This window comes from Haemaphysalis longicornis, unplaced genomic scaffold (genome assembly GCF_048455015.1).
Source record: "Haemaphysalis longicornis isolate Haplotype H1 unplaced genomic scaffold, Haemaphysalis longicornis Haplotype H1 scaffold_3, whole genome shotgun sequence".
In the NCBI taxonomy this organism is placed as follows: domain Eukaryota; kingdom Metazoa; phylum Arthropoda; class Arachnida; order Ixodida; family Ixodidae; genus Haemaphysalis; species Haemaphysalis longicornis.
The window spans coordinates 54,181,791-54,203,875 of NW_027526335.1; the positions used below are offsets into that span (position 1 = coordinate 54,181,791).

The window sequence follows — 22,085 nt, forward strand, 5'->3', positions numbered from 1 at the left end:
AATTAAAGTTCGGAAGATTTGGTGTTTTATACTGTCACCAGCGCTTGTTCGGTGGCCCACCAGCACGGGAGCGAAATGGAGCCAGAGGTGCCCGATTACGCCAGTACACCGCCGACAAAGTAAGGGAGCGGCAAAACATAGCCTAGCGAGCGAACAGACAGGCAGCAAAATTCACCATCGACGTCAACTCTACCATTTCAAGGCGGCATGAACAAGCATCGGCGCTGCACGTAACAGACGTCCTCAGCCATTCCAATGTGCCAGGGCGGATCGCGAAGCAAAGCGTCTTAAGAGGAAACACTACGAGCCCTTCGACGACGCGAAGCCGAAGCAAAGTTCCCCACGCGTTCAAGTGGACATTATTCTCTGGCACAATTACCGCTTAAACACCCGTAGAACTTTGCTGCATCTCTCTCTCTCTCTCTCTCTCTCTCTCTCTCTCTCTCTCTCTCTCTCTCTCTCTCTCTCTCTCTCTCTCTCTCTCTCTCTCTCTCTCTCTCTCTCTCTCTCTCTCTCTCTCTCTCTCTCTCTCTCTCTCTCTCTCTCTCTCTCTCTCTCTCGCATTCACAACCCATAACAAGTACCTAGGTGTCCTGGGAAATTTTTTTTTATATTTAGGCGCAAGAAGCAAAACCCTCACACACAGAATAGATAAACTAAATTTTGCAAGGATTGATTTTAAGCTCTCTACTCACGTACGCACGCCTAGAGCCCTGACGTCCCCGGGGCGCCCGAAGCGGTTTCTCAGTGGGCCCGGGTAGGGCCGGGGTTAAGGTCCCGGGCCAGAGCCAGGCGCGGGCACGAAGCCGTGGGCCCGGGCCGGGCTGGGGCTTGAATTTACGGGCCTGGCCGTTATTTTTTCTGATGTGATGCGTACAAATAGCAAAAAAAGGACTGTTCATAGTTTGTTTCCATGCGCCGCTTGATGTTTAATGGTGTTTCATGTACTGCTTAAACATTTTGTATTTTGGGGCATAACATACCAAATATACCGTTACAAGGTATGCTGTAGCGCGGAGGGGATTAATTCGGGCATCCCAGAACACCCAACCGATGTCGATGTACAGGTGTGTTTTACATGTCTCACCCATCGAAACGCCGCCGTCGGGGCCGGCAATCGAACTCGCATGCTAGGGAAACACAACCGCTGAGCAGCCACTGCCGGTAAAACATTTCAATGCACCTACATACCCGTGCATTGAAACACGCCAGCAAAAATTTTAGCATACTTACTTGTGGCTGAGAAAGCCACGTGACGTTGCCAAGAATCTGATCATCACAGGTGATGGTGTCGGTAATCTAAGAATACGAGCTATGATTAGGCCGATGTGACGTGAACTGAAGACGGTTAAAGCTGAAATATGTGCACTACTTGACCATTTTTTTTTTTTCATTTCAATCCATGACGTGCTGTGAAGACTGGAGACTCATGCTCCGTCTGATTGCTCGCTACGAAGACGCTCAACCAAAAAAAAAAAAAAAAATCCCGGGCCATCTACAGCGACGCGAAACCTGGGGAGGGGTAAAGCATGCGGTGTATAAGTGTGTTCTTGGTGCCTTGGCGTTTTTGCACATGGACATGAAACCGCTCAGGTGAAGAGGTATACAGCTTTGCTATAAAAGTCTCGTGTCTTTGAAGCATGAAGCATTCCAGCGCGAGGCGTTGGAAAACGAGTTTCCCAGTTTTTTATTACCGTGACCACATGAAACGACGACGACGAGGACTACGACTACAGGAAACTCCGCCAGCCCGCCCCCTTGATATAATTATTTTTCTTCAGCGCCTAAGCCCGGGCCTGGACCCGCACACACGGGCACTTCTTAGGCTGAAATATAGCTTACCGGGCCAGCGCCGGGCTTGGGCACGATACGACGGGCCTGGGCCTGGGCCTCACCCGGGCCAGGTTCCCTTATGGACGCCCGGGCCCGGCAGTGCCCAGGCCAGTTGTTACGTGCCCAGGTTGGGCTCGGGCTTCATAACGCGGGCTCGGCCCGGACCGGACCTTACAATTAGGCGGCCCCTGCAGGGCTCTACTCACGCCACACACGCCGGTGCTTCAGTGCGCTGCCCTGACGTCACTGACAGTGACTTCAGTAGAATCGACATCTTTATGGTTGATAGGGAACGTTCGGTGGCTCTGTTGCGAATGCCATCAAACATTTGCGTCAGCATTCTCCTCCCCCAACCCCAAACCAATGTTTCAGAGCCAGTGGGGTTGCAGGGTTCTTCCGGTGGCATCGCAATGACCTTGTTCTGACCTTCGTGTGTTCTCTTCGCGCCCTCAAATGCTGAGGTTTCCCCATGTAAGGCTGGTGGAGTCTGTATATGATAATCGTACTGAAAATAGTATTAGAAGCAAGGTTATCTGTAATATTAACTCTCATCCAGCATAACCAGGACAAGTAGCTCCCCTAATGAAATGGGAAGTAACTGTAGTCGAACATGCCGCACGAAACATGCAAAATGCCCTATCCTGCAAATTTAACATTTGAATTTGCCCTTAAGGAACACCTGAAGATTTAAGAGCAGCGTGTCTTTTTGACAACGCTGCATATTTTTCTACTAGATTTTTGTAAGCGTTTTATAACCCTAAATATTTTAGCCTGTACTTAACTAAAATTTTATAGTGGTGGAAACTTTGCTAGCAGCTTATAATAATTTAAATCTCACTTTCTTCATTAGCGCCCACGTGTATGTGCGCAAAATCGTGCGCAAAACTGTGTAAATCGTGACGGATGACCGAAATCGTGTAATCGTAAAGTTTAAATAGCTTATTACCAGCAAAATATATTTAGCTGTCACAAAATGGCTCCTTGGAAATATTCAATAGCTCAAGCTTTCAAGTGGAAAGTTGCTTTAAGCGAATGAAGGTTGCCCAAATATTTCGCCTAGTTTTCGTGGAAGTTTCGTCGAACTTTAGACTACATATTTCGCCTAGGCTGAACATTGCCATTTACTGGATATCCACCTCTCAAATGACAATCGAACACAAACGTAACTTCTTACTCAAGCATCTATGACGTGGCCTTGCTCCAAGCATTTGGAATACACATTCGCAAGGTATTTCGAAACTGTCTTTAGAAAAATTATCTTCTAGTCTCAGTAAAAGCAAATCTTGTTTAGAGCATATTTTAGCGTTTCTAGTCCTAAAAACGTCTCTTCGATGAAATAACATGGTGCCTCTCGTGGAATTCGTTTTATTCTGCTCTCTGACATCACCGCTGTCAGATGACAACAAGGTGTTTCCCAGATACAGGGGAAAGCCCAAGGTAAAGAGATCTAAAGCTATCCCACAAATCAATAGCAGCGAGAATTTCCCCAGGCGTTCCCAATTGGACATCATGTCACGCGTTCACTTTGAGCACGACTTGTACGACTTGACTGGGCCTAAGAAGCGAGGTGCATTCGGCTCATCAGGCACGCAGAGCATTCGGCGATCCATTCCCGATTACCACGAACTGCCTGCGAAGCGTGCTTAGGCGACCTTAGTTTGCCAAACAAATGACTCGCGTCGCCAAGTTCTCAACGCGCACTTCTGAACTACAAATCCTTCGAGGGGCCAGCAATCAATGCAATTCCGTGCTGCTCCCTGATTGACTCGGCTGCAGGCCCGATCTCCGTCCCAGAACAGCGTCGTGGTTTTCGCCGATTCCGAGCCTCCCTGTTAATGACGTGCAGTTAACTAACGGTCTGTGCCTCTGTGAAGGCCCCCTTTAACAATCCGTTTTCCCGAGACGAGCGATCGCTTAATTTTTTTCATTATTCAAAGTAGGCGATGAATTTCCCTACGGTAAATGTCTGCCGCCTGCTCGCGCCAGCCGTATTACAACAGAACATAAAGAGAGAGAGAGAGAGAGAGAGAGAGAGAGAGAGAGAGAGAGAGAGAGAGAGAGAGAGAGAGAGAGAGAGAGAGAGAGAGAGAGAGAGAGAGAGAGAGAGAGAGAGAGTAAATATTTGTTTTGTCGAGTATAGGCTGATGAATGGGCCTCGCCCCATGGAAGTCGTCCCTTGTACGGGATGCCTTAACTTCGGCTGGCTGTCGTTGCTCGGGTCACAAGGCTGAGCTGGGTATCCGGGTCTGGGCTGGCCAGATCCGGATACTCTACTGCTCGTAGGTGGGGTTGAGCATTGCGGGCAAGTCCGGAGTACGTTGGCACTCCCATAGTATATGGTAGAGGGTGCCAGGCTGGGGACAGTAAGCACAGAGGGAAGGCTGTTGGGTGGGCAAGATGAGGTGGAGGCGGGTGGGATGTGGGTATGGTATTAGTTTGGAGCCGTCGTCAAGTTGTAGCTTCCTCTCTGGAGAGGCGCCAGTGTGGTGGTGGGAGGCGATGGCGAGTTTGCCTGTAATGAGCGAGAATCTCCCTGTAGCGACTCAGTGGGTGAGGTCGATCTAGAGGGGGTAAACATTGGTCACCATCGGCAATGGCTCGGTGTATAATATCGCGAGCCATGGCGTGAGCCGCTTCATTGCCGGGGGTGGCGGCGTGTCCAGGAGCCCAGACGATGCGGATGTCAAGGGTCGTTGAGCAGTTTTTGAGGATGTGAAGGGCTGATGAAGAAATTCGGCTAATCTAGTAGTTGCGGCAGGCTGTCTGCGAATCGGTGAGGATGCATGGTGACTGGCTCAGGGCGGAAATGGCGGCCAGGGCAATGGCTATTTCTTCGGCGACATCGATTGAGCTTGTGGTAGTAGTGGAGACATGGACGCATTGGCCAGTACCAGTACACAGGCTACGGGGCCGGTGCGCCCAGGGTAGGGGGTAGCATCTGTATATAGAGCGGTGGGGTCTTTCCCGTATCGCGCTGTCAGGGTTCGAGCACGGGCAGCCCGGCTTCCAAGGTAGTAGTTGGTGCGCATATTGCGAGGGATTGGGGCCGCCCGTATGCCATCCCGCAGGGCTAGAGGAATGCGTTGTTTTTGTTCCCGCGGGGGTATCAGACAAAGTCCTAATGCTGAAAGGACCCTGGAATAGCATGTTCTATCAGCCGCTTCATCCACTGCTCGGTATGTGCCCATTCGGCGTCCAGTTACGCGTTATTTTATTTATGATCCTCAAAGGGCCTTCGGTAGAGGCGATATTGAAAAGTGCCACACCGTCCTATTGGCAAAGGGCAAGGAAGAAAATGCGTTCACCACGGCTTCGAATTGAATTAAATTAAATCATTATCATCATTGTCATCGTTGTCATCATCATCATCGTCGTCGTCGTTGTCATCGTAATCATCTTCACCATCATCCTCTAACTAAGGCGCAGTGCAGGGCCTCTCCCATAGAGTTTCCTACAGTAAACACTATAGATGAATCTGGCGCTAGAGTCTATGCGGCTCACATCAAGGCCGTCTGTGTAGTCCTGGACCGTCATTATATCATGCACTCGCCTTAGTTTCATCGTTGGGTTGTATTGAAACGCTTTAGTGGCCGTATATCCGAACACAGTGCCACAAAAAACGCAGAGAATCGTGCGTTATTAGTGAAGTGGAAAATAAAACAGGCTCTTTTAAAGCTAAGGAAAAAGGAAGTAAGACGTATTTTTGCAGTAACGGTTGTGCCTACTATTCTGCAGGCCAAGGTGGTAGTTAATAACAATGTTATTATTATTTCGCTAACTCTTTAGAAAGTCGCATATTATTAATTTTAGCATTATTTCTGATAAAAAGTTATTTAAACAGTTTGGAAAGCTTTTTAGCGTGCCTATGAAAACGTCGTCTTCGTGGTGAACCGCTGCACCGACCACCAGCTACAGTTTAACAAAACTTGTTGCTGAGAGAGTTGGTTCATACTTGAAAAAAAAAAGAAAAAAGAAAACGTGCCGTTAAACCGTCGTGACCGATGACAAGATAGGAACGAATACAGGCGTCCGTACCTGTTGTATCTTGTCTTCATCGAAGCACGTTTTGTTTCTTTTTTTCGTCAGTTACAACGTTCACGACGGCATATTACTCGTTCCGCATGCGTCCTTCTACTGCGCCCTGACCAACGTCAGGTACGATCACATAATGCCTGGCTTTTCACCGAACACGGCTACAACAGAACAGCGAGTATTTCGGCTTCCTCATATCACTTAGATGTGTTAATGCATAGTGCAGAAAGCAAATCCCAAAAAACCGCTTAAGAATCCAATTGTCATGCCAAGCCAAAGCCAAAAGGGGGGGTCTTCCCATAACCCCCCCCCCCCTCGACGGCATGGATTCTCAGGTGCAGTTTCCTCTCTAGTACAATTACTAAGAAACACTATGGCCTCTCCCACTGACCTCCACCCGCTCGTATCCTGCCCTGCCCGAGTATATTCTTTGACTCAGAATTTTGTTATTTCGTTCATAACTCATTAAATATTAAATTTACTAAGTGTCAAAAGCTATGTGTCTGTTACCTTTGGTGAAAATTGCGCCCGGCATGCTTTTTGTATTCAAGGATTATCATCGTCATGATCATCATCATCATCATCATCATGTGCCCGGAAGGTTCACTGCAGGATGAAGCCCTATCCCTTTGACCTCCAACCGCTCCTTTCCTGCGCTACTCGAGTTCATATTTTCCCCCCCAATTTCTGTATTTCATCCCTACAGCTTGTTATTGGCCTTCCCCTTCTTCTAAACCGGTCTCTTGGTGTCCACTCTGTTGCTGTAATTGTACATCGGTGGTGGGTTTCTCTCACGACATGGCCTGCCCAAGTCCACTTCTTTTTCTTTGTTTTAACTACGATATAGTCCACTCTAGTTTGTTGACTGCTCCAGTTAGCTCGTTTCTTGTGCCTAAGTGTTATTCCTAACATTATTTGTTCCATGGCCCGTTGAGCCGACCTAAGTTTAATTTGTAGTTGTTTGGTAAGGGGCAAACATTCAGCTCCGCATGTCATCACGGGCAGTATGCAGTGGTTGCAGATTTTTCTTTTGAGTGACAGAGGTACCTTACTTTTCATTATTTGGGAGTGCTTGCCGAGTGCTCCCCAGCCCACATCTATTCTGCGCCGATTTCTCACTCGTGGTTGGGGTCAGCCCTAAGCATCTGTCTGAGGCAGTTATCCAGTAGAACCCCGCTCTTACGTTCCTCAGTGCGGCGTTTTCCCGGCTGCTAGATTATTTTTGTCTTGTCCAGGCGCAGCTCACGTAGACTCCCATGAATTAAAATACTTACTGTTACCTCATGGCTCATAGCACGTTCCCAGATCATTCGTCGCAACCTCACACTTCGAACCCGCCCATGCAAGATGCGCGGAGCGCCATTTTGACGTTTCACGAGAATTGGGCAGGCTTGGCTACAGAGCTGACTGCATGCAACCGCACGCGGATGCGATTCGTCACCCCTAGATGGCTCTATGTTACCCTATTCTATCACCATCATCACTGCGCTTACAAGGGAAGTTTCACTTCGGAGTGCCGGAAGTGCGTTTTTGCCATAAAAGCAGCATCGCAAGAATAGCACGTGCTCTAGTCGTTATCGTGCGCCTCAAGCTTTGTGAACACCGTTGAACTTGCAACCGCGAACTTTGTCGTGCCTTGATGGCGTCGCGAAAACGGAAGGCGCTTTCCCTTCACGGAAAGCTTGACGTAATAAACGCAGTCGACAACCAGCCAGCGCGGAAAAGGTCCCACATCGCTAGGAACCTTTCAATGCCACGCTTGGTGTTTTCCAGCGATTGAAAACAGTAGCAATACTACATTCTCGAGTTTTTTTAAGGTTAGAAAGCCACAGTTGCAGAAATACAGGGTTGCAAGTCAAAGCTACACTGATCTTGTTCATTTTCGAAGGTTTCCTCGCTGCTGCGTTTTCCTGCTTGTTACTTTTTGTTTCCCGGTTCGGTGAAAAACGTATGAACGGGTTTTCACTGTATTCTGTTGCTTCTTCTAGCATTTCATTTCCTAAGCTGAAGAAGACGTCCTTGGCGTGCTAATTCTCATTGCTTTAGAATTGTTCATAGTTCTTTTTAGCTCCATGGGTGAGCTTTCTTATTATAGTTCCTCAAGCATTGTTTGCACGTGTTCTGCAGTCTTACTCAGTAAGACTATGTCGTCCGCAAACTTCAAACGGCTCAAGTATTCCCTGTTTCTCCTTAATCCAACGTTGTCCCACTCAAGCTTTCTAAATACCCCATCCAGATATGCTCTAAATAGTTTTGGAGGGATGGTACCTCCTGTCTTACCCCCTTTCGGATCGGAAATTTATCGCTTAGTTTGTGGAGGGTTACCTTGCCCGTGCTTTCCTTAAATATGTCTTCAAAAGTGTTATGTAGGATTCCTCTATTTCGTGGTCTTTTAGTGCTTCTCAAACGGATGCGGTGAGTACGTAATAGAACGCTTTCTCGTAGTCTGTAAATGCCGTGTAAAGGTTTTTTGTGTAATTTGTGGGTTTTTGCGTCACTTGGTTGATGACATGGATGTGATCCATGGTTGAGTACCTTCTCCTAAACCCAGCCTGCTCTATGGGCTAATGGGAATCCAGGCTGTAAAGTATGCGGCTAACTATAACTTTGGTAAACATTGTTTAAACAACTGAGAGCAGGCTGATGGGTCGGTATTTCTTGAGGTTCGTTGGGTCTGAAGGCAAATACAAATTAGGACAACCACGGGGTTAAATACTGATTCAATGAAAAAGCTTGAATGGCCGTTGACAGGGAGATCGGGTGAAGATGACGTGACCGCGCGGACTACTAGTCCTAATTAATTAGCCTAGTAAGTTCTTTGGCAGAAAACAAGTACCTTAGAAGTACCTTAGAAGTACTGGCTAGCTTCACCCACATTTAAAAAAAATAGGCGCATATAAGAGCGGTAGCTCCCTGGCGACAGATTAACATTTTAGAGTGTCTTCGGAAATCGCAAATGTAAAAAAATGTTCTTGTGGCCCCTCAGTGCGCGTTATCCGCCTCGCCACGAAGAAACTTCCTTTGAACCATCTTTTAACCATCTTTGAACAAAATGTAACCCATATTTGAGCCATCTTTTCCCACCCTCGGTGCCCTTTCACAGAACCGAGCCCTTTGGGCTAATTGCTGCCGCAGAGTAAAGCATTTAATTCCCTTAGAGTGGGGAGGGCGTCATCTATTATGCAAAGTGACAAAACCTTTAAACTCATACGATTCGCCGAATGACTTCAAGCCGTTAAACAAAAGTAAAAACCCGTGAACTGCTACAGCTGTGCCACCCACTGCTCTTACGTAGGTTGGGCACTCAGATGGGGTTGGGGATGGGGTTAGTATGGGATGGGGTTAGTTGACATTCCCTCACAAGGTTTCATAACGACTATCAAGAAGTGGGGTAGAGCGTGGGATGCATGGCGGAGAGCGGGGTATTGTCATGGGAAGAATTAGTTTATTGGCGTCGAAAAATTGTAGCGGGAGCACTGCATAGAAGCCGGTGTGTTGCTGGATATTGTAGGTTCCGTTCCACTAGCGGGCGAGTTTGTCGGCGTATTGTTGAAAGGCGGGGAGCTAGAAGGTGTCTTGAGCTTGAAAGTCTACTCTCTCTTCAGACATTTGCGGTGTGAATCCACGTGGATGGCGCCGTATGCCGCCTGGTTTCCTTGGAAAGATTCGTGTCTGTTGAACTAGGGAATGTGCAGATCTCGCCGTTGCTCCACTTGTTGGGCCAGCCGTCCGTTCAGGAAGTTGCGGGGGCAGCTTGGAAGTCAGTGAGTATAATTAGATATTCCTGAGTGAAAGGACTATTTTCAGAGCTCTTACAATGGAAACGTTGTGCCACTTCCTGATTCGGTGCAACTAAACGCGAACGCGTGGGCATGTGAAGTATTTCTTTTTTCAAATAAATGTGCCGCAAACGCGCGCGAACAACTACTTTACTAGTGCATACAAGCACAACCTAGCAGCGCCACGAAAAGCAGGTCTACGTCCGTCCTTAACACAGAAAAAGTATCATTTTACGCTCCCTAATAACTGAGAGCATTGAAGAATTATCATCCTGCCTGACGTCAGGTGCTTCGGGCGACCGCCTTAGGGTACATTCAAGGCGTCCCAAGACCATGCGCTCTGTATAGACCAACAGCAGGCGCACAAAAGCCTTAGCAAGGTAGACATTCCTACTTATAATTGACTCTTTATTGGGGAGTAGTGACTTCACTGAATTAAGGCTGCAATTTTATCATGACATTTTAGACTCTATGGAGAGCCTGATAGCTGCTATGAAGGTTCCTCTGAAAGTTCAGCCACAAGAACAACGAGGTGTTCACCACGGGCGGCAGCATATTATTTCTCGAATTCCAAGAACAAACAAACGTACTCGTTATTTGAATTGTCACTTTGAGAGCTTAGAGTTAAGCTCGGTACCTGAAGCTCACCTACTTATATAGCTGCTGCCAACATATTTTAGAAGTTCCCTTTAGGTCGTTTGGATCAAGAACTCTCTCCTCGTTAAATTGAAACAAACTGTACCCGTGGTATCCGAGGTATCCAATTAATACGTCGTCCTGAAAGAGTGAAGCCCACGTTGTTTAAAAATTTGCGCGGCAAAAGCAAGAATTATATCGCATCTATACCACTACCGGGCAGCATAAGAAATGCCAAAGTGTTTGAGCTAGGCCAATCGGTTGAGCGCTAACCCGTCGACCAACAGTTACCGAGAAACGGCGAGACAGCGCGCATGCATCGAGCTGCGAAGGCGACAGCATCCAAAGCGGGAAACCGCTTGTTCATCTCAGCCCCGGAAGGAACAGAAAGCAGCGATAAGCCGCGGTTGCAAAACGCGGTGGCTGCAGTGGCAGCATTTGGCCGAGAAACGTTACAGAGCCCAAGGCGGCGGCCGCGGAGCGGAGTCATCAATTCTGGCCACCTCTGGTGTGTTCGGCTGCCATCTTCCGCCCACGCAATCCGCACGCTTGCCTGGGCCCGGAAGCAGCCGCGCGGAAGCAAAGCGCCGTATCTGATACGGTGCGTACGCCTGTCTCTCCTGCCTCCGTTTTTCTCTGTCTCTTGCTGTCTCCGGCACTGCAACGTCCCCCCCCCCCCTCTTCTATTCTCCACTATTTGTGCTCACCCTCTACACATTCCTTTTCTCTCTTGTTCTCCAAGGCAACAATGCACACATTCACGTGCCTGCAGGAGGTTCAACCTCAAATCTACTCCTTCATGCCACGCTACTTCTACGCGACGCCGACGAAAGACGGACCTTTTGAATGTTAGTACTAGAGGATCAAGATCTACACATCCAACTATGGCTGAAACTGCTCCGGTACTGCATTCGCTACGGAGCGGACACGTATGGCTGAACCGAACAAAGGCCCGCAACAATAGTGAGGGCACGAAGCGGTCGAGACAATAGAAGGCGATGTCGAGTTGAAAACACTTTGCCCTGCTCGGATGTGCTCTCATATTTACGAGCACAGACGAGGTAAAACGGGCCGTAGAAATTTACACAGCATGCGTACGGGAGGCTCACGGAGTGGTGGAGACAGCACTAGTGCAAACAAGAATGCCCGCAAAAATCTGCCTGGCGTCCTTTCATGTTTCTGTCACATACTATTCAACATAAAATTCTTCCTTATTGTAATCGTATGCCATCGTTTAGACCTAGTTCTGCCCCCAACTGTGTATTTAAGTAGGATTTGGAGATAACAGGCCATGTATCCGGCCATATATTTTACAGAATTGATTAGTCACCAGTCACAGACGATGTCTGCATGTACAGCTCCGCGGAGAATTAAACAGAGCACGGAAGCGGGTGGCCGAACTCCATCACTGCGCCGCGTAGAAGCGCTGACGGGAAGAAATGAGTTGTGTTCCGTAGGTGGGCTCGCACGGCCCAGCCACCTTATCTGATCTAATTAATCACCGCCCTGGTGGCGTGTTAGGCCGGGTGAAATAGTTTTCAAAGGGCAGCGCTTGGCGATATGTTGGTGCTTGTTGCGTTGCCGCTCGTAGTCGACAGCAGTGACCGAATCCGGCGCTTTTAAATTCAAGAAAACGACGCGCGATCGGAAATGTGGCTTGTTGCGCACCGTCAATTGCAATCAGGAAAGCCTTGTTGAAGGGCAGCAGAGTACTGCCTGCCTATCCGGTTTCTCTCGGCGTGCCTATACGATGCTTGACATTATAACTCCTGGGGTACTTTCTGTGTTCTTGAGTCATATTTTGCTGTCGCGTTAGAATGTGTTTTATAGCATAGGCATGCATGCATTTGCATCAATGACTCCAGTATATGCTTACTTAACGGCGGTTCTGTGTCCGATATTATAGGTGCTGAGAAGTCCCGAGAAACGGAGAAGACCCCACAGTTTTGATTTTTTCGAATACCAAGGCGCCGCGTCGTCACTTCGTCGCACCTTTCAGTTTCGGTTTTTTAGTCATTCCAAAAAAAGCGGTAAAGTAATAGTATTATACAGACGATGGTCCCAAAGTTACAAACTGCAACGGGACCTTCGATGAGTAACAACAAACAATAGATTAGATCAAGTAAACAAGCAACATGTGATACGAGTAAATAGTACCTTTGTAATGTGGGATTATCGAAACCAAAAGATCAAATACGAAAAAAGTGCTTACGCAGCTGCTGCCACAAAAAAAAGAAAGAAGCCCTCCGATATTGCCTTTCAGTCAAGGGCTGAGGCCAAGAACGTCCCACGCGCAGTTCTGCAGCCGAGACAAACCCACAGTTCGTAACGAATGATTCCTTTATGGTCGGTATGTATAACGGTTCACTCGTTCAACACGTGGAAAATCAGTGGGACGTAGTTATGAATGTCAGAAGCTGCAGGAGGGCTTGGGCTTTGGCAAACCCACCGAAGCCCCCTGTGTTTCCCAATCCCCCGTTGTTAGCGAGGTTTCTTCACCGCTTTCATCACAGAGAAGTCACCTTTGATCTTTTATTATGGTAAATTCCGAAATTAAACCCAAAAAGAGTGTGCCCAGCAACAAGCTATCTCACTTTCGTTACCTTCCTTTTCTATTGCATAGAAAAGCAACAAAAATTACCAATACCGAGCTTTCCCCAAAGTTCTCGAAATATTCTATTTCAGCATACCAGCAAGCTCATATGCTTTGCTCTGCGACACCCTCCAATTTTCTTTTTGTTGTGCCGAAAACCAAATGGCTGGATCAAAGACTTGGGCACTTTGCGATTGATGCTAGGAATGATATACGGGTCACGAACAACTTTTCTTCCAACGCAAAAAAAAACTTAACCTCAAAATAAAAAAAGGTATCGTTTTCCCGAGTTCAAAAGAAAGGGAAAGGGATGATTGAAACCAACGAACCCATTATTGACGCCAAAGAAATAGCAACGTCTGTAGGCTAAAGGTACTGTCCGAGCAACCAACAGATGATCCGACATCCTTAGCACAAGCTGCTTGACATACCCCTGTCAGTGCCCTGGGACTGACCGAAGTTTTACTACCAATTGTAACTGAAATTTGATTTTATGCATTTATGAGCCAACTGCCCCCGTTTTTTTTTTTTTTTTTGCGTTCGTAGAAAGAGAAAATCCACTCCTTATCTCAGCTCGCGGACCGGTGTTCCCTGCACGTATCGTGCATGAGTGCACGTGTTTTTCTCTCGCCCTGCAACGCCCCCTCTCCCTGCGGACAACTGATCGCCTCCGGAGCTTCATATTTCTACATAGGATGCCGCGTATAGCACTTTATAATATGTTTTTTCAGCAGTGCATTTTGAAATAAACGTGAAGCAGACTTTATGGGGATTGGTGTAAACTTGGTATTGGTGAGCGGGCTTTTCAACGTTCTGTATTGTACAGTGAATCTACTTATAAACCCAAAATTGGCTAACTCCCTGCACACGCGACGGAAGGAGACCCCTGACGATGATTGGCCTGCGGATGGGAAAATAAAGCGCCATGATCGTTGGGACCCCGAGTAATGCGAGGCCGAAAACAAAAGGCGTCGGCCCGACTAGAATGATACTAGACGCTTCGCGGTGCACGGCGTGGTTCAAGGGAGAGTTTGTGGCCGAACGATTCGGCGTCGCTTCGGCGGTGTGTGATCGTTTGTGCTCTCCAGGGGACCTCAGTACGACCGATGAAAGTTATCAAAAGTATTAGTGATACAATACGAGACATCATATAGAGTAAAATATTTATGTATTCATGCAAAACACATATAAGTAATACTGTTAGTAGACGAATTCCGCTGGCAATGCACATTCACACAGTGGAATGGCACTGCATGTTTGTTTTCCTCTCTAGAGCTCCCTGTGTCTGCCCCACAGTGAAGGGTAGCAATCCAGGTGCTCGACCGGCAGTATGCATTACCTTCAAAATCGAAATTTCATTTAGCTAGGGTTCTGTGCAATTTTCAGGAGGGCGAATAAAAGCTCGCTAATCTCTGCCAGTCCACAAAGTACTAGGCGTAAGAGCGTGACGGGTTAATAAACGAATGCCCTGTATGTGTGCTGTGAGCACGCGGTCACCACCAAAGTCACACGGCGTTCAAAACCAGATTTGAACGTTAGGCTTATGCGGCTCATCATTTGGGTACGAATTTTGAGAATCTTAGATATCAGTAGCCACCCTTTTCGAAATGGTTAGAATTTCGCGTAAATGGGGAAGGTTTCTCGAGGGTCTGCCACTATGCAAATGGCATCGGCCGTACACATTCTCAATGGCCTCGGTTTTTCGCGTTCCAAGTATACACAGTTTCTGCGCCTCCCCGTTGCAGCGGTACCGTCGTCGAGACAAGTGGTCGCTCTCAAGTTTCAGTTTCCCTTCTCTTCTATCGTCGTCATAAGGAAGAGGCGTATAATCTGTACTCCAGCTTCGCTGCTCACCCCCCCCCCCCCTTCATTGTGGAATGCTTCATTTTATTTTTTACTCCTTCCTACACTAGCCGTCCGCGTAACTCAACTGCAGTAGCAATACATGAACTCGTATAACCACGGCCGAGGGTATATCACCAAAACAAATTTTCAGGCAGCACAAGTTCATTGTTAGCGTTTCATGCCAACACTGAGTAACCCGTCTTGCTCATCAGGTATAACTGATTCAAAATCGAAGCTATTCTAGAATTACCACAAGCAATTTCCTTATCCCCTTATCTCTTTCCATTCGTTACCGGGGGAAATTTTCAGGTTGGAAAAAGTATCCAGAAATTCAGAGAACTGTCTATAACTGCGTAGCATTCTGATGCCACTTGTCTTCACTGTGAGTTCTTTAGAGCCAATGTTTGGGGGTTTTCTAAATCATGCCCCAATAATTATCCCTATTTACGCTATCATAACGATTTCAGGTGGAGCATCCGCGAAATGTGCATTATTGTGGCGATGCAAAACGTTATACGGTTCGTCATTTCCTGTAAATTTTTATATTTTTCTCATTTGTAGTTTTTCAAACTTCAGCGCAAACAATTACGTCTAGTTACGCTATTATGACGATTACAGTTGTGACATTCGCGAAATCCGTATTATTGTGGAAATGCAGTGCGTTTCATGCTTCTGGCTGTAGGGGTACTCTGCAAGAAATGCTACGCATTAAAATGATTCAGGGATGACAGTAGAGGAACAGTTTTGAGAGTATTTAGAAAAAGTAAAAAAAATGAACTTTTCGCAATTATTCTCAAAACGTCGCATAATGGAGTGATAATTAGGCGCTCACGTAATCACCTGGCGGGGTGCCCAAGTGAACGCCTATTACTCGATTATGTGGCGTTTCACCTAGATGGGTGTTGAGAACAGATAATTTCGTACCTTGTTCGAGCTTTTCCCGCATAGTGTGAAAACATTTAATCATTGCTAGGGCCTGCCAGTGTCACATTTTATCAGATTAGTGCGCAAGCACTAGGTGGATCAACCACAAGAAATTTGTGCGCGTACTCGTAAGCGTGTAGCCGTACTCAAAAGCCAAGTACAGTGTTACCTGCCCGATGAGTAGGAAAAGTAAATGGAGGGCTGTAGTGTACAACGTTTTATAAGTAGAGACTGGTGCCGAATATGAATTCGGCGACACATGTCCGACCGAGCAATTAAGTTTCCGAGGCGGCGAGTTAAAAAAATTAGCAGTGGCTTAGTTCGGCTATGCCAGGATATACGTAGCGTGAGCTAAGGTTCAGCTGGTTATTCTTAGGCTTCCTGGTTGTCTAGGATTAGCTGATTATGCTTACTGCTGCTAAAACAATTTCCAACCGAATCCAATTCAAGCCATTCCAGTCCAATTCATTCAATTCAGTTCAATCCAATCCAGTGCAGTCCAGACACTGATCCTCGCGCATGCGCAGCACGGCTCTCCAGGATCCACGCGAAGGGGCTATCAAGCGGCTCCTGCAGCGTCAGACTTAGCTACTGGGCAACGGAGGCGCACAGGTAGGCACGCGCCGGTGCCAGTGCGTCTCCCGCGGCTATGACGTCACTCCTCTGGAATCCGCAGACCGGCGAATGTGCAGACCCAATTCTCTACACACCCGTACTCCAATTGGATTGGATGTCAATCCAACACAATCCAATTTAATCAAATCCAATCCAAGCCAATCTAATCCAATTGAAGCCAATCCGATCCGATCTGATCCAAATTCATTCAATGCTCCTCGTGCTTGCGCAGAACGGCCCTTCACGGCCCACGCGAAACTGCTCAACCTCGGCCAGTATAGCTTACGCTACAATATATAGGAGGTTGTATGGGCGGGGGAGCGGCCGGTGTGGCAGGTCATCCGGCAGCCAAATAGGTTCTCAGGGCGGAGACGCGTGCGTGGACGCGTCCTTCCCCGCTCATGTGTTCCACCCGTGCTATGGACAAAGAACAGTCATGATAAGTTGGACTCAGCCATCGTGTAACCGCATAATAACAAAAAATCACGCACCCCTCCGTCTAACGACGACGAGGGTTGAAGGCGAAGCTTCCTCGTGATGTATTCTTTGGTTGGCCAATCCCACACAGCGAGTAGGTACGCACCACTTTTATAGAATACCCACAGCAATTCTTGCATGGACGCGCCGTAGGCGTAACGTTTGGGTTTGTGGTGTACGGAGCGAATCGGTACCTGCAGCTTGGCGTAGAGTGAGCAATTTTTTTGTGAGTGTCGTTTGAGGTGTTAAAGCCCGAAATGTACCGTTAGGCCTAACGTCCTAAACCTCAAGATATACCGTTATGCCTAACGTCTTGTGGCTAACAGCCTTACAGCACGCAGAAAAACGCCATTCTTCTTTAGGGGGGTTCCTTGGTTGTCGAGGGAGTTTTCTAAGCCGCTTCGACCATGCCGAAATGGAGCAACCGGATAGACGCCGGATTCATAACGCCGGGGACCCAGCTTCGATTCCGGCCACGGGAAGCTTTGCTTTTTATCACTTCGTGAACAATCACTCATCATTATCGTGTAAGAAAGTTGGCTTTCCTGCAGGCCGTATTGGCATCAGTGAGGTCAATAGCAGTTCGCTTTAGAGCGAACCAAACATTAGGCTTGCTTGCTAATTTAGAGCGATTCTGCATCAAATCGTCACCATAACATTTCTAGCACAATATTTTGCCCGTAGTGCCTGCCACAAAGAAGTTCCCTCTACCTAAAAGTAGCCGCACCCTGCAAAGATTTTCACAGCACCATTCATCCGGTGCCCCTAAACGCGCAAATGATCGATGAACCACCGCCAAGTACGGGAAACGTGGCTTAAAGTCTAAGCTGTTAGCGATAATGCAAATGAATCTAAGTAATGAGAAGGCGCAGGTAAACACGATCACTCCACATGAAAACTACGGCCGAAAGAAGGAAGGCCGACATCGTGGCGGTTTGCCTATACACCCGCTGCAAATCATCCTTGTAAACAAGCTAGCCAGAAATATAGGGGGTGAGGGTTGTGCTCGCCGTGCCACCTTGACTCCCACTTTCCGTGTTCGCTGCTGTAGTCGTGGGCTGCGTTCAGAAGAGATCGTAAACTGTGGCGTAAACCGAAAACTGCTACGTCCGTGGAGTGCCGGCTGGTTGTTCGGGACGACAGAGACACGGCGGAAGAGGAAGCAGCGGTGCTGGAAGAGTCGTAAAGTCGACCTGGCTAAACACGCAACGTCCATTTTTGTTTTCTTTTTCTCTCGCCGAACGAAACGTATGAGCGTAAACACGTGTAAGAAAGGAGCACAAACAAACCGCCCTGCAGAGAACGCCGGCGAGGACAGGCACAAGAGAGGTTTTTGTTAGCTTGACATGCCAACAAGATACGGTGGTGGTGTAAGGTGGTGAAAACATGGTCTGTGATACAAAGGAAACTAAGGAAAAACGAAACTACGGCAGCGATTTTAGAAACGTGTGGGTCGGCGTTTCGGACTGGATTTATCGTTTCTCAGTAATAACTTGTTCAACACTGGAAATTGTCTATATACAGCTAGTTACTTCCGGGGCGAGGGCGGATTTTTTAGAACGGAAGGTACGAGAAAAAAAAAAGAAAAGAAAGAGGAAGTGCGAAAGGAAGGGAAGGATAGACGCGAATATTTAGCTAGTTTTCTTGGGAAGGGTAGGCCACACGTAATTGTGTGTTGACAGGGGTGAAAAGTTGTGATTGGAGTCATTCAGTACCGGCCTCCAGCAGGTTAACAAACAACTCGTCACACACGCATCGATAATCCAACTTAACGTAAATAATTGGTTTTCATGAAGAAGGCAGCGTGTATACCATCTCATATAGCTTACGGTGTCATAACCTGAGTTTGGTGGACTCGCGTTTGTGTCTACTCACTGAAACTCATTTGGGTGAAAAATCACAAGCTAGTTTCAGTTTGAGTGAGTGAGAGGCAAGTGTAGCATCGTGAGTTTGAGCCCGAGTAGTCTTGAGTGAGTTTGCGTAGGGTGGAGCCAGAGTGAGTTCATTTTGAGTTCTGAGCCGGATAAAGATCTGAGTGCTTTTTGATTTCTAAATTAATTTTTAATTGTGAGTCCATTGGAGTTGTTAGTTCGTTTTGGGTTTTGAGTTCATTTTCAGTTCTGAGTCATTTTGAGTTCTGAGCCCGAGGGAGTTCGGAGCCAATTTGAGTTTCGCGCCGGGGCGAGTTCCGAGTTCATTTTGAGCTTTGCGCCAGGTTGAGTTCCGAGTCCATTTTAAATTTTGCGCCAGGGTGAGTTCTGAGTTCAATTTGAGTTTTCAGTCCATTTGGGTTCTGAGTCCATTCGTCTCTGAGTTTCTTTTGAGTTCTTAACCAGAGTGAGTTCTGCGCCCGAGCGAGCTGTGAATTGTGCGTTCGGTGTGAGTGTGAGTTTAAGGGAGTGAGCGAAGATGTGTTGCTCAAAAATGCGTCTCAGTTTGAGTGAGTGTGATTCTGTAATAAATTTGTTATTGAGTTTGAGTGGGTCGTGCCAACGTTGCCGAGGTATTGTCATAGCCAAGGACGGTATGGGTACTCCTATCGCATATCATTCCACTTCTGCTCTAATCCTTAATTTCATTAACATTAATGATGATTAGTTCGTGACTGGCCTTCTGGCTGGTCCTTTGGAGAATTGATACTTCTGTAGGCAACATGGCTCTGTTGAAGGAGTTATAGTGACCCTTCAAGATTTAGGCACCAAGAATTCGCCTTGGCTGCCACAGGATGCGGGCAGCCAAGGAAACTCAAAATTGGTGTGCACATGGCGTATCAAGGGGGCGATAGGGTGTGGCTTATAGAAGGTGGGCCCACAAAACGTATCCGCCGATACAGGAGAAATTATAGTGTTTGGGGAGTGCTGATAGGAGAAAAAAAACGTTAGTGCAGCGAAGAAGAAAAAGGACAGATGATGTCAGCATCTTCTGTGCCTGCGCAGGTGCTGAGCGCGTTGGTGTTGTGGGATACGGCTCGCCAGGTGCCACATAATTGAATGAATGTTTAGTTCCACAAGCAAGCTTATCGAGGACAATAGAGAAGAAGTCGCAATCAGGCAACCTGACGGGAACTGCAATCAATTTAAGTTGGACACACCAGCCCACATTCACAAACAAAAAGCCATGAGGAGTAAAAAATAAGCATCCACCTCTATACAACAGAAGGTGCAGATTATAGTTGATAAAAATAATTTTGCAGCATATCCTGCCTACCAAAAGGGGAAATGGTAGAATGAGGTGCGGGATGGAGTGGAAGGGGGCAAATGCAGCAGGGGTCCTGAACAGAGAGTAATTCACTTCACATTCGTATGTATACGTTAAAAGTGCCATACGCACAAATGCTATACAGGCATCCAATGCGAACAACGATGACTCCAATGGAAAAGAAGAAAAAGAACAGCCAATTTTTCCATGTGGAGGCACAACATTCAAGTGCATGAAGTATGAGGCAAAAAGGCTGGTTAGTTGTGTAAGGCTAGGTGGTTTATTACGCAATCAACTGAACACAATGTACATCACTCCCATTGAATGAAAGGGTGCTTAGAAATTTTTTGAAGCTTGTACGAGAGCATTTGCATGGCAGAATTGGGGCGCGAGTGCGGGACATGCAAGGATGATATAGTATAGGATGATATAGCTGGAAATAGTTCTTTCAGGTTTTATAAGCTAACACCGAAACTTTGTTTATTTGTTACTTCCTTGGGGCAAATAATCGCGACGCGGCTGGTAGAGTAGTGCTGTACTCGGAGAACAAAGAAATTACTGAGCAGGAGTGAACTAGCGGAATTTTACACGGCTTTACAAACGAAAGGAATTATTCCTTTTTGGAGGCGAGATAACCGACAAATTTTGTCCCAGTGGTCGTACCCGAATCAAGACTGCAATGGCTAGTAAGCTGGCAAAAAGACAGTTATAAATACGCAGTTTCAATTGACGAGAGAAATACCTAGGTAACTAAGCTTGTCCTGCAACCTGGGAAAGCCGGCTTGTTGGAAAATGTGTGTACGGATTCCTTGACCTATGTTGGTCAAAGTAGACACCCGGGGTTTTTTCAGAAGTGACCATCTCTATTTCAGTTCATGCACATGCCCGGAGTGAGACAACGGGCACCATGTGGATAGAAGGAAAGGGCAATAAAGCAGAAAGAGAACAGGGAAGATGGGATGCAGGGGAGCCTGCACAGTGCTAAAAGTGACAGCCGCACCCTCACGGTAGCCCTGAGGTGACGCTTCGTGATAGATAGCACAATCCCTCCTTCCACTTCCCTTTCCCTCTTTTCCTAAAAATAATTCTTGGGCCACTTGAATGGGACCTTGCAACACTTTCTTGACCTTTTTTTTATATTCTAAAGGCTTTCAGAACGTTTTCAACAAACACACTCAGTATTTTAATTAAGGGGGCACAAAGAACCACAGCCAAAAAACTGCTGAAGCCCATCAGATAAATCAAACACTCTCACAAAAGACTTTTTTCTCTTTCCCGGTTTTGGCATTCTTCCAGCGCTTGAATTACGTCATTACGGAGGTGTAGCGGCTGTGTTCGGGCTTTCATTCAGTAGCAGCAATGAACGCATCCGATGGCCATCTAGGGGCCCTACATATGTCGGAATTTTAATCCGGCTATCGGTAGACAAGCGTTTTTTTTGTTTACATGTGTAGTTTTTCCACCATTCAACAAAGCTTTAAGGTAGCTTTTTTTTCCTCTGACGCAGCCTCTATGGCGCAGCTAGCGCTGAAGACTAAGGCGCCGCTCTTGGCTGGTTCCATACAATGGTGCAGTTAATCAGGATTCTGGGTCTGGGGGAAGCCTCAGGTGGCTTCAACGGCTTGGATGGCGTCCACAAGAGCGACACTCCGGCACGGCGTATCTTTGTAAGGACGAAGGTCAATAGTCGCCATCCGTCACACGAGCTTAGCTGAGCTTGTTGATATAGCGCGTCATTTACGAAATATGAATAACCCTGACAAGCACAGAGCGTCCTCTGCACGCACACGCAGAAACGCTACTCTCGTGACCGCAGCAACCACCTGCCTTGAAAGTAGACAGAACCACGCATGAATCGGCACACACTGCTGCCGTTCGTCGCCACCTGCCAGAGCAGAACTACTTGCAGAAAGTCAGTTTACAAATGCCTGAAAGGGGATGATAGTGCGGTGAAAGATTGTGGTGTGGATCGTCGTCGTTGTGGCTTCATGAAGCGGTGACCCAATGACTGTAGCGATGCTAAGTCTTTTTTTTTGCGCGATTCGGCTTCAGAGAGACCTCTCCGCCGCGATAGTGCCACATGCGAGCAATGCAAGCGAGCCACTTGTCGTAGGTGAAAATTTTCAACTGCTGTGGTGAGTGAGCATGTTGTT

The 22,085-nt window shown here is 47.2% G+C and overlaps 1 long non-coding RNA gene across 4 annotated transcripts in view; it reads right to left on the minus strand.

The window, feature by feature from the left end:
- LOC144173253 (uncharacterized) overlaps positions 1-22,085 on the minus strand; it is a 383,277-nt gene that overhangs the window by 345,786 nt on the left and 15,406 nt on the right. The window contains exon 2 of one of the 4 annotated variants that reach the window (XR_013323204.1): positions 9,305-9,618. The exons of the other annotated variants lie outside the window; for them this stretch is intronic. This is a non-coding gene — a long non-coding RNA (uncharacterized LOC144173253). Of the gene's footprint in view, positions 1-9,304; positions 9,619-22,085 lie in introns of those variants that run through there. 4 annotated transcript variants of the gene reach the window in all.